Here is a 10775-nt window from a genome sequence, read left to right on the forward strand (position 1 = left end):
GTCTATGCTCCCAAAGGCTGTACTTAGTGCAAAATCCCTATGAATCACCCTCTCTTTTACTCAGAAGTTTCCCATGAAGTCCATGCTTTAGCTGTATTAAAACATATTTAGTTATATGTGTGTGTTTTTTACTTGAACTAGGCTGCCTATCAATGCTAGGCCATTTTATACTGTACTTTTTGGGCTTGTAGAATTCTGCTGCCCCCCACTTCTATGCTCACACTATTTAGGTCTTAGGTGTCTCTTACTCCAGGAAGTCTTCCTGATCACTCAAATTGAGCTAGATGACTGTACTGTGTGCTCTGGTAGCAACTTACCATTTTCTTCTTTTAGTATTTATCACCTTAATTTGTATTTCCCATCAAACCAAAGGCTCCTTGAGAAGAGGGATTATGTATCTTGGCTCCAACTGTGGCACAGTACCTGGGACAAAATAGGTGCTCAATTAAGAATAAATTAATGGATGAGCATATGTCCAGATATAGGAATCTTTATATAAGACTGGAGGAAAGACATGGGAAACAAAAACTGTTTAAGATGAGATAGTTATAGATACAGTCCTTGTCAAAAGAAAAGTATTGCTTCTTTTGTAGGCTTTAGCCCTGACAGATTTTTCACAGGACTTTATCATGGGAATAAAGGAACCACAATAAAACTGTAAGGCAATGTTATTTCAGTATTCAGAATCCAGGATCCTGCCGAATGTCATTCCATTTCCATCGCATACCCGTCCAGACCACCGGAGCACAGACTACTAGCTCAAATCTTAGTTTTTGTAGGAGGTACATGAAGGTGAAGTAAATCTGCTAAAATACCACAGAAACTCATTTTAAGCTCACTTAAATTATTCCCTGTAATATTTTCTCTTTTTTCATGTTTTTCTTGATAACAAACTATGTGAGCATAACTGCATTTGATTCAAGTGATAAAATAGTATCAAAAGATTCAAGTAAGTTAAGCAGGTATTTTTTATTGGTCTCTGATGACGCTTTTCACTAGTTCCTTTTTCTATAACTACACTAAACTACAACATTTCTCCAACTTCAAACACCTTGATCATACATCTCTCCATATCTTCAATTTCTTCCTCCCAAGGGGGAGGGTGAACATGTGTTTGAAAGAGTTTTATCCCTAACACAATCCATGTGACCTCCATGTCTTCTAAAATGATTTCTGGTGGGAATGCTAGTGATTTCGAGGATCACATGTAATTTCCTGCTGAGCTGTTTAGCATGTGCAAATTACCATTTGACCTCCATAGTGACATATTTGTCATAGCAATTTTCACTTCTAGTGAAACGAGTTAAATTGCCTCTGTAAAAGTGATTTTAAGCAGTAATTCTTCATACAAACCTTTCACATGGATCTGCCACTATGTGTTTTACAGATTGATACCTGGGCTTCAGATATTTCTTTTCATGTTGTTTTTAATAAGAAGCACAATATTTCCATAACTCATATTTGGAATGGTTCCTGGTTTTGGAAGCTGATTATTAAAACTGAGCATATGGAGGTCTTAAAGTAGAACCTTATGGGGGAAAAACAGTTGATCAAGTCTATTTTGCAGCATTGAAAAACTGAATGCTTGCAAAATCTTGGTAATGGAAGGCTTAATTCTTTGTAACTTTTAAAAATCCTAAATTAGTGAACAATCTCTGTGGGTGAGTTAATAACCACATCGAAAACTCTTTCATCGTGATTATTTTTAAAAAATCAGATTGTTCCTTTGCTCATATTTTCTCCCTTTATGCTTGTATTGCTTAGAAGCAGTCAATGGGTTTTTAAAAGAGAGTTTTAAAAAGTAAGTTGTATTTCCAGTGATTGACTTCACAGATAAAATGTTAGAACATAAGGGACATTAATCTTAAGTAGAGTAGCAAAATAAGAATGTAATTGAAAGAGCTCATTTTTTGATGCCCCAAATCTAGTATCATCCAAGGTTGCTCTTGATTCAAAATTAAGTAACACACATACATTTACCCCTCCCCTCCATAGACTTTTTATTTTCTAAAAGAAACACAATTTAACAAATTTATACTATCCAAATATGCATAGCGATTGCCTTTATTTAAAATTCACCAAAATTTTTTGAGTACCAAATGTCTAGACTCCACTAAGCACTTGATATTCAGATATAAATAAGACACTATGCCTTAAACAACTTTAGCAGAAGAAAATGAAAACACTTTTAAAAATGATTGCAATAGTGTATGAGACATGTACTCCTGGAAGTGTATTTAAGGTGCAATGAGAATACTGAACTAATTAGGGGTTCATTAGATACAGGCAGGAAGAAATAAGGGCATCCGCAAAGACAGGGAGCCATTAAGATTGTACTTCTTAAAAGAATTGTGCTTAGTTTGGAATGCTTAAATTTCAGGATGCGTGTGAGGGAGTGGCAAATAAGGACTCTGAAGAGACAAGGAGAATATTCTTATAGCCCGTAGGAAACTGTTCACTTTTAAGCAGAGATTTGCTCTTGGGAAGTTGCCTCTGGCATAGTACATGGATCGAAGGATAGTCAAATTGTAGTAAGAAACCAGTTAGGAGCCTGCTACATCCAAAGATGCTGAGAGCTTTGAACTGTAACCATACACTGAGGACAGGAAGGAGGGGCGTATTTGACAGACTTTTAAGGAAAGCATAAATGGCTAAATTTAGTGAGCCATTGGCTGTTGGAAAGGGTATAAAGTGAAATTACAGATGGCTCTGGGGTTTCTGATTTGGGTGACTGGGCTTTTCTCAGGGTTACAGTGGGGACTCTCAACCTGAAAAAGAGAAGAAAATGAATTCCATTTAGAATTTGTTGTTTTAAAGGAACAAGTAGAACATCTATGTAGACATGTTCAGGAAAGTATTAAAAACATAGGCCTTAAGGTCAAAGATAGATGAAGTCTGGTGAATAGATTCTAAATCATAATCCCACAGGGAGTACGTTTAGTAAAATTAGATTACCAGGGTGTGAAAAAAACATTTGACTGATTAATTTGATGTCTGCATTTTCATACATAGAATTCTTGAATGAAACAATTGATTACATTGTGTCTATTTGGTATGCGGGGAGATTAGAATTGAGAATTTCTCAAAAGCTAACAGTTACTAATTTTTTGAGGGATTATTATCCATGACTTCAAAATCACAAAGTTGAAGTGGCTGTGTCAAATGGCTTCTCTAAAATATCTGTGTCAGAATATCTTGCTCCTGACAATGTACAAAGTGAGAAGAGGATCAAATCTTGAAGAATTTCAGAGGTAGGCAAACTAGGAGTAGAAAAAAAAAACAAAAGAAGGGAAATAGAGTCAGAGACTTAGAAGAAGAGGCAGGAGGGAGAATTTGTGAGGAAGAAGAGAGTTCATGAGGATTCAGCAGTTAGAGGCTGGTGCTAAACTTTGCAAGATCAGGAGGTGTTGAGAAGTGTGGCAAAAGTCAAAGGATATTGGATTGAGGGAATCGAGGCAAGAAAGATGTCCAAAAATCTGATGCAGAAATTTTGTCATGAAAACGAGAATGGTAATATAGTTGTAACCTGAAAAAGATTCAGGATCAAGATGAATGTTTTTGTTTTGCTTTGTTTTTGCAGAGCGGTGGGAGGAGAGGATGGGTTATCTGAGAGTATTTGAGGTGGGAGGAATGGAGAGAGTAGAGAAGGAGAGTTTGAGCATACAGGAAAAAGATAATGATTCTTATTAAGGTAGGAAGAAATGTGATGACTATTCTAGGTGAGTGGAAAGAATCATATCTTTCCCCCTTAGAGCAGAAACAGTTTAGTAAAACCTAAGTACCAAAATAGGGATGTTTTATATATGTATATGATACTCTGAACTTCATTTCAGATAGCTGTCATTTTCTCACTGAAGTCTGAGTTATTGATTGAGGTGAAGGGGATAATTGCATGTAGAGGTTAAATGTTTGTAAGAACTATCCTGAGGAGTATAAGCTGATTAGGGGAAAGTAAAAATATATGGAGCAATGCAGAGGGACAGTGCAATATTTTAATTTATAAGAAGTCAACCTGAGATCTGAAAAAAGGAAGGGAGGAAGGAAGGAAGGAAGGAAGGAAGGAAGGAAGGAAGGAAGGAAGGAAAGGAAGAAGGAAGGAAAAAAGGAAGGAGGGAGGAAAAGAGGGAGGGAGTACCCCTGTAGACATATTTACAGATGCATGTTTGAGGTAGGTTGAGGCTATGAAGAGAAGGGAGATATTGAGTAAAAAGAGTTTAGCCTTAATAGCCTCAATGTCTGGGCTTAGCTGGAAGCAAGTGATATGAAGGGAGGAGTGTGGGGTCACTGATATGGCTGAGACTGATGATGGTTTTGAAAGACTACCTTGAGAGTTGGGAAGGGATTTCATTAGCAACATGTAACATGATTGTAGTATTAGGATGCAAATAGCAGGTGCTTACTAACTATTTTTGAACAATGTTATTCAAAAGTGATTCCTGCTGTCTAAATATAGTAGGAAGAAACAATTTAATTGTTTCTAAGAAGAAACAATTAAAATACTGTTGTATATTGTGACTATTTTACATTTTAATTTTTAAGTTTTTTTTCACAAGCATAGTTGATGGGGATTGGTTATAGAGAACTGATGACATTTTGGATAGTTATAGGTAAAGAGTTTATTAGTGTCTAGCCGTGGTTGGCAAACTGCGGCTCGCGAGCCACATACGGCTCTTTGGCCCCTTGAGTGTGGCTCTTCCTAAGCCTTAGGAGTACCCTAATTAAGTTAATAACAATGTACCTACCTATATAGTTTAAGTTTAAAAAATTTGGCTCTCAAAAGAAATTTCAATCGTTGTACTGATATTTGGCTCTGTTGACTAATGAGTTTGCTGACCACTAGTCTATAGGATTGTCTATAAAGGCAAAGAAGGGAGAAGAACCAAGGCTCAAGCATAGCTGGAATTTAAGGCTTTGGAGAAAAGAAGACACTGTTTAAGAAGCCAGGCTGAATAAATTCTTCTACAGCAAGAGGAATCATTTTATTTTAAATTAAAACAATTGGTTGAAAATTTCTAGATGAGGAGAAAATAAATGAGACATATTAAGCCAGATGTTAAGGAAGCAAACAAAACAAGCTTTGCAATTCCACACGGGACTGTCAGCCTTAGATATTTGCAGAATCCTGTAATTGTGGGACCATAGCTATTGGCTCATTGGACCAAAATAAGAAATAGAAGGTCACAATTCAGGAATTATTTTATTCCTTATTTCCCTTCTCTGGATATTTAATGTGGTCCCTTATATTCACCAATGAAGAGAGCATTTGTATCTGACAAATATTTGCTACTATGAACAAAAAATAAGAACTTTCATGTTGTTTCCTAGTGAATACATGGTGTGATTCTAATTGATGCCTTATTGTAGCCACTTAGATTTTCTGGATTGTCTAGACGCTAGAACCTTCTCTTTACTAACTTGATCTCCAACTTGCACAAAGGTGCAGGGGTAGCAGCTGTAATGCTGGACAGGATAAGAGAAGTGGCAGTGAAGAAACCAAACAATGCACCAGCTCTAATTAAGGCTACTTTTAAACATGTGCTACAAAAGAAAAGACATATGGTATGTTTTAAAAGATTATGTCACTGATTTAAGGGTAAGCTTTTAAAAAAATTAAATGAAAGTAGAATTTGATGTGCAGAATTTGTCATCATTAAGCTATGTACCTATAACCATGCGTTCTCTATAATAGAATCCTTGTAGCGTGTTTTGGAATTACATGGTCAATTAAGCTCTTAAGTATCTAAAGCTTGGTCAAATTTTAATTGTAAATTTATAACTCAGAGAATTAGCCAGATGTATACATATTCTTTTCTCTTTGCTAGACTATGTGAAATTTAAGCAATGCTGTTGAATGTTGTCAGCATTAATCGATAACAGTAATCAAACACAGACAGTGTATTTCAAGCATTCTAATTGCAGTTTGGCTTTACAAAGAAGTCACTTACAATATAATGAGTTTGAAGAAGATGTGAGAGCAGGTTTTTGTATAAATTTGACTTTTTCAATTGAACTTTGAAATTAGAATTCATAAATGTTTCGAGGGTAGTTAATTGGTTGTATTTAATGGTTTTATAACCTAGGCAGTGGTCGGCAAACTCATTAGTCAACAGCGCCAAATATCAACATTACTTCTTCAAAATAGACTCGCCCAGGTCGAAAACCGACTTCTGCGCATGGGCCATGAAGTTTCAATCGCACTGTACATGCGCCCGCAAGTGGTGTTTTGTGGAAGAGCCACACTCAAGGGGCCAAAAAGTCGCATGTGGCTCGCGAGCCACAGTTTGCCGACCACCAACTAGGGTAGTGCAACTAGCATTCTACGTATTGGTGGAGAGGGAAAATCATCAAGATTCACCTCTTTTCATTCATTCAAGAAATTCATCCAACACATGTTTACTGTGTGACTACTATGTGGTAAGCACTGATGTGCAAGATTCAAATTCATTATGAAGAAATACATCAAGAAGAATTTTTAAAAGCTTTGAGAAAAGTGCCTTTTGGATGGGAAAAAGAGAAAAAAAGCAAGAGAAGGGGAATTAAGCTTTACCTTTTGGAGGGGACAATCTACATATATTATTTGGAATTTAAGGATTTGTCTTTTCTTTACATTGAATAACTTTATTCAACCATCTATTTATATAAGTGTGATGCATGGATATTTATTTTATACATTGGGCCATAATTCAATACTCCATTATTTTACTGATCAAATTGTTCCAGCTTTGGCCTTTAGGTTTTTTGTTCTAGTACTACAAGATGCTACAGGCCTACCTTATATTTTCCTTACTTCAGCTCTAGGATTAGCCATTTCTCCAAGAACACCAGGTTTCTCTCTCTCTCTCTCTCTCTCTCTCTCTCTCTCTCCCTTTCCCCTTCCTTCCTTCCTTCCTTCCTTCCTTCCTTCCTTCCTTCCTTCCCCTCCCTCCCCCTCCCTCTCTTTCTTTTTGGGGTATGGTGTTTAAAAAACAAGATTTGACACAAATGAACTTTTTAATGCTATATATTGATTTGTATTTCAAGATGACTTGTATTGGCTTTATATTTTGGTATGGTTGATGTTTCAATAAAAATTTAGAAGTGTATTTGATATAAAGGGAGTTATTCATATTATTTTCCATATACAAAGTTGATGTATACTGGTAATATGGAATTAATATGAAATATTTGCTGTATTACTTTTCCAGTAGTGGTGATGAATTATTAGTGATTCATCTATATCCATTGGTTGGAGAAATAAAAGTGGAAACCTTGAATTCAACAGCCCAGCATTTCTCAACAAAACCAAAGCCATTCTGCCCTGGCTGGTGTTGCTCAGTGGATAGAGTGCCGACCCATGCATGGAAGGGCCATGGGTTCAATTCCTGGTCTATGGCAGGTACCTGGGTTGCAGATTCAATCTAGCTCCAGTCCCAGTTGGGGCACATGCTGGTGGAAACCAATCGATGTGTCCAATAGCTGTGTCTCTCTCACATTGATGTTTCTCTCTGCCCCCTCCCTCCTTCCCTTCCAATCTCTCTAAAAATTAATGAAAATAATATTCTCAGGTGAGGATTAACAAACACAAACAAACAAAACAAAGCCATTCATGCAGTGTGATAAACATACATGTCCAGTGGCTTGGTTAAACAGAGTTTATTTTGTGATTTATCCACATTGTAGAAACTGTCTTAGAGTTATGTATAATTCTTGGAAAATTCATCATCAAGGGAATTTCAATTTTCTAGAAAAACATGCTATGAGGACAGATCCATAGAAAATAAGTGCCCATTGAAGAATTTTTAATAATTTTGGTTAGAAAACATTGAATCAAGTATTCTTTACTTTGCAAAAGATGAAAGCTTAAGGGTAATTAAATTTTTTTCTTTTCCAATGGTATATTTAAAATATCTTTGAAATATTGAAAGCAGTGTTTGTTCATATTCTTTAGCTTTAGGATAGTTACCAATGCTTCTTATCCAACTTTAATTCTATGTATTCAAAAGAAATACAATATTTATATTTTTTAAAAAGCTGTAATAATATACCAGTTAGCATATTTAGTATTCTTTATTAACAAAATTGAAAGAAAGAAAATTAAAGGATTTCATAATACATGTGAATCTTTTCATCTGCCATATAGTACTCATGGCTGTTAACACATGTGGTTCATTCTGTGCGTCTTTGAAATTCAGCCTTCAATGATTTTTAGATTTTAAAAAGAAATAAAAAAGAGATGTGCTTACTTTTGGGATCACTGAAAATAATACTAAGCATAGTAGATAGGATATTATGCTTCTTCTTAGATGCTAGGCATGGTCTCAAATCCCTTGCTTTCTCCATAGGAAGAGTAAATTAAGAATTATACTGCTTATTTTTCCAAATTTTCAGTGGTTTAGGCATACTATATTGCACATTCTTACAACCATGAAGAGTGAGTAGGAATTTTTTTATGATTGGCTTCTTTCATTTAAAAAATGCTAGCCAAATGATTTTGATCAATAGAGACTGTCTAAAAATAAAAATCTGCCTTGATTACCATGGATTTATCATTCCTCCTATGGACCACATTCAGCCCTCATTCTGTGCACAGAATTTCCATTATTGTTCCTCAGTCTCTATTGCTTTTGCTTTGGGCTTCTAAATATACACAGTTGCTTTCAATTGAGAAATTAAACAGGATATATAGTAGAGATGATTATACAACATGTGTATATCCATTGTGAATGGTACAGGTTTATTAGTGTCTTTGTAACACAAAAGTGGCCTTTAGGATTGGATGCCATATGTGCCAAAACTAAACTAACAAGTCTTTATAGATTCCCTGTGTGCTTAGGGATTCATTACATAAATAAGTTCCCTGCCCTATAGGTACTTAAAATTTGCACTAAGGATAGCTTAAAAACATCCTCTAGTACTCAGTTCTAAGCCCTATGCAGCACATTGCCAAATTTTGCCTCGAATAAGCAAAACGAAACTCTGTCTTTACTTAAGGCAGTGATTAACATGGGTATGACTATGTAACCAGGCCTGTCTTTGTTTTTCTAGGTGCATCTTGATATCAGAATGAGCAGATGACCTCATTGACTCTATTATAAATCTGTATAAGTAAAAAGCATATTTATAAACAAAATTTTATTCCCAGCCTGATTCTCATCCTATAAGATAACTATTTGAAATACCTCATCTGAAGCATAGTCAAGAGTAACTTGAAGAAATGAATTGAGATCATATTTGTTAAACTCCTTTGTGAGCTGTTCATTTTATTACTCTATGTAGTTGTCAGTTACGATGTTCTTCTGAACTGTAGTTGTGGTAAAAAAAAAAAATCAGCCAACAAAGCTATGAAAAACTTGAACTAACTACTCAGGTAATTTTCCAGTGAGGAAGGATATGATCCCCAAATCTCATTTTAATTGAGAAACTGCCAGGGTAAGTAAAATCCTCCCCCTTGTCCATTCAAAAACCCAAGGTAAATGCAAAAATTTTAATGAGGTGATAGCAAGCGGAATAGTGGTATAAAAACAACAAAACTGGGTGAAACAGATAAATATATAAATGTACAATCAGTGATATGTCATACATATTATAAACCAGTAATGCAATTTAGTAGTAATACTATTGACAACTAACCCTATAGAGAGAGAGATCCGTAAGGGTCAGTTTGACGGATAGGCAGCTGTAGGTATCTTAATTTTGGTTCTAATAATCTATGTAGTCTCTATTACTATGGAATGGGATTTTTTCTATTATATTTGTACTGAAAAGCAACAACAACAGTTTCAGTGCTAGTCTTAACATGATTGTATTGTAATCAACAGGGTTTTAAAAATTGTCTCAAAGGTTAATCTTGGTGATCATCACATTATACTTACTCGTATTCTAATCGGTTATATTTAGTGGCAGATTGCAAGCTTTCCTTATTATCTTGTTAAATCAAAAGGTGAAAGCCTTTCAAGGCTTCTCTTTTTCAACATCTTTTATTAATGCTAATATGCCAGATGGGAGAAATTAAAATGGTTCTGTTCTTCATGCTGCCGCTACCCACAATTTTACCACATCATTTGCTGGTTAAGGAAGCATATGAAAATGATAGGTAGAGCACACAGTTGTAAAAGTTCAGAAATGATGGAATTTCTTGTCTAAGAAAAACCATTCTTTATTTGACTACAAAAAAAAAATGTCATCACTCTGAGCATACCTAAGGAACACTGACAACAATGGAATTAATATAACTTGGAATTCATATACATGTGATATTTCCTAGTTATTTAGGTTTACTTTATTTTTAAATTCCAGCCAATATCTGGCAAGATGATTATACAAGAATAATCCCTCTTGATCCATTGGGTTAATTGTCCAGAGCAACTAAGTGTATTTAAATGTTGCTTTTTTTCGCATTTTCTCACCCTTTGGGAAATCAGTGATTCTAGTAAATGCCTACATACTTTTTTTACAGGTTTTGGGAAATGTGTACACAATATTTCAGCAGGTTAGATCCATCTGTCTAGGGGAGTATTGTCAAGCCTTCAATCTTCCCCTAGACACACCCAGATAAGCTTTGGATTCTAAGCAATTCACAGAATCTCAATGGTTAGTCCACTCAACTTTTAAGTCTTGAGCAGTAATATTGAGATGTACATGAAAGGTGGTTTTATTGTAGGGATAACCTTGAATTGACTCTAACTTTTGCTTAAATTAAATTCTTTGCAAACTTAAGTTTATAATATTTAATAATAATTGAATGCAATTTGGAATGTTACATTCTACACCTCCCCCTCGCACCCCCCCCCCCCCCC

Source organism: Myotis brandtii, unplaced genomic scaffold (genome assembly GCF_000412655.1).
Source record: "Myotis brandtii unplaced genomic scaffold, ASM41265v1 scaffold344, whole genome shotgun sequence".
Lineage (NCBI taxonomy): Eukaryota > Metazoa > Chordata > Mammalia > Chiroptera > Vespertilionidae > Myotis > Myotis brandtii.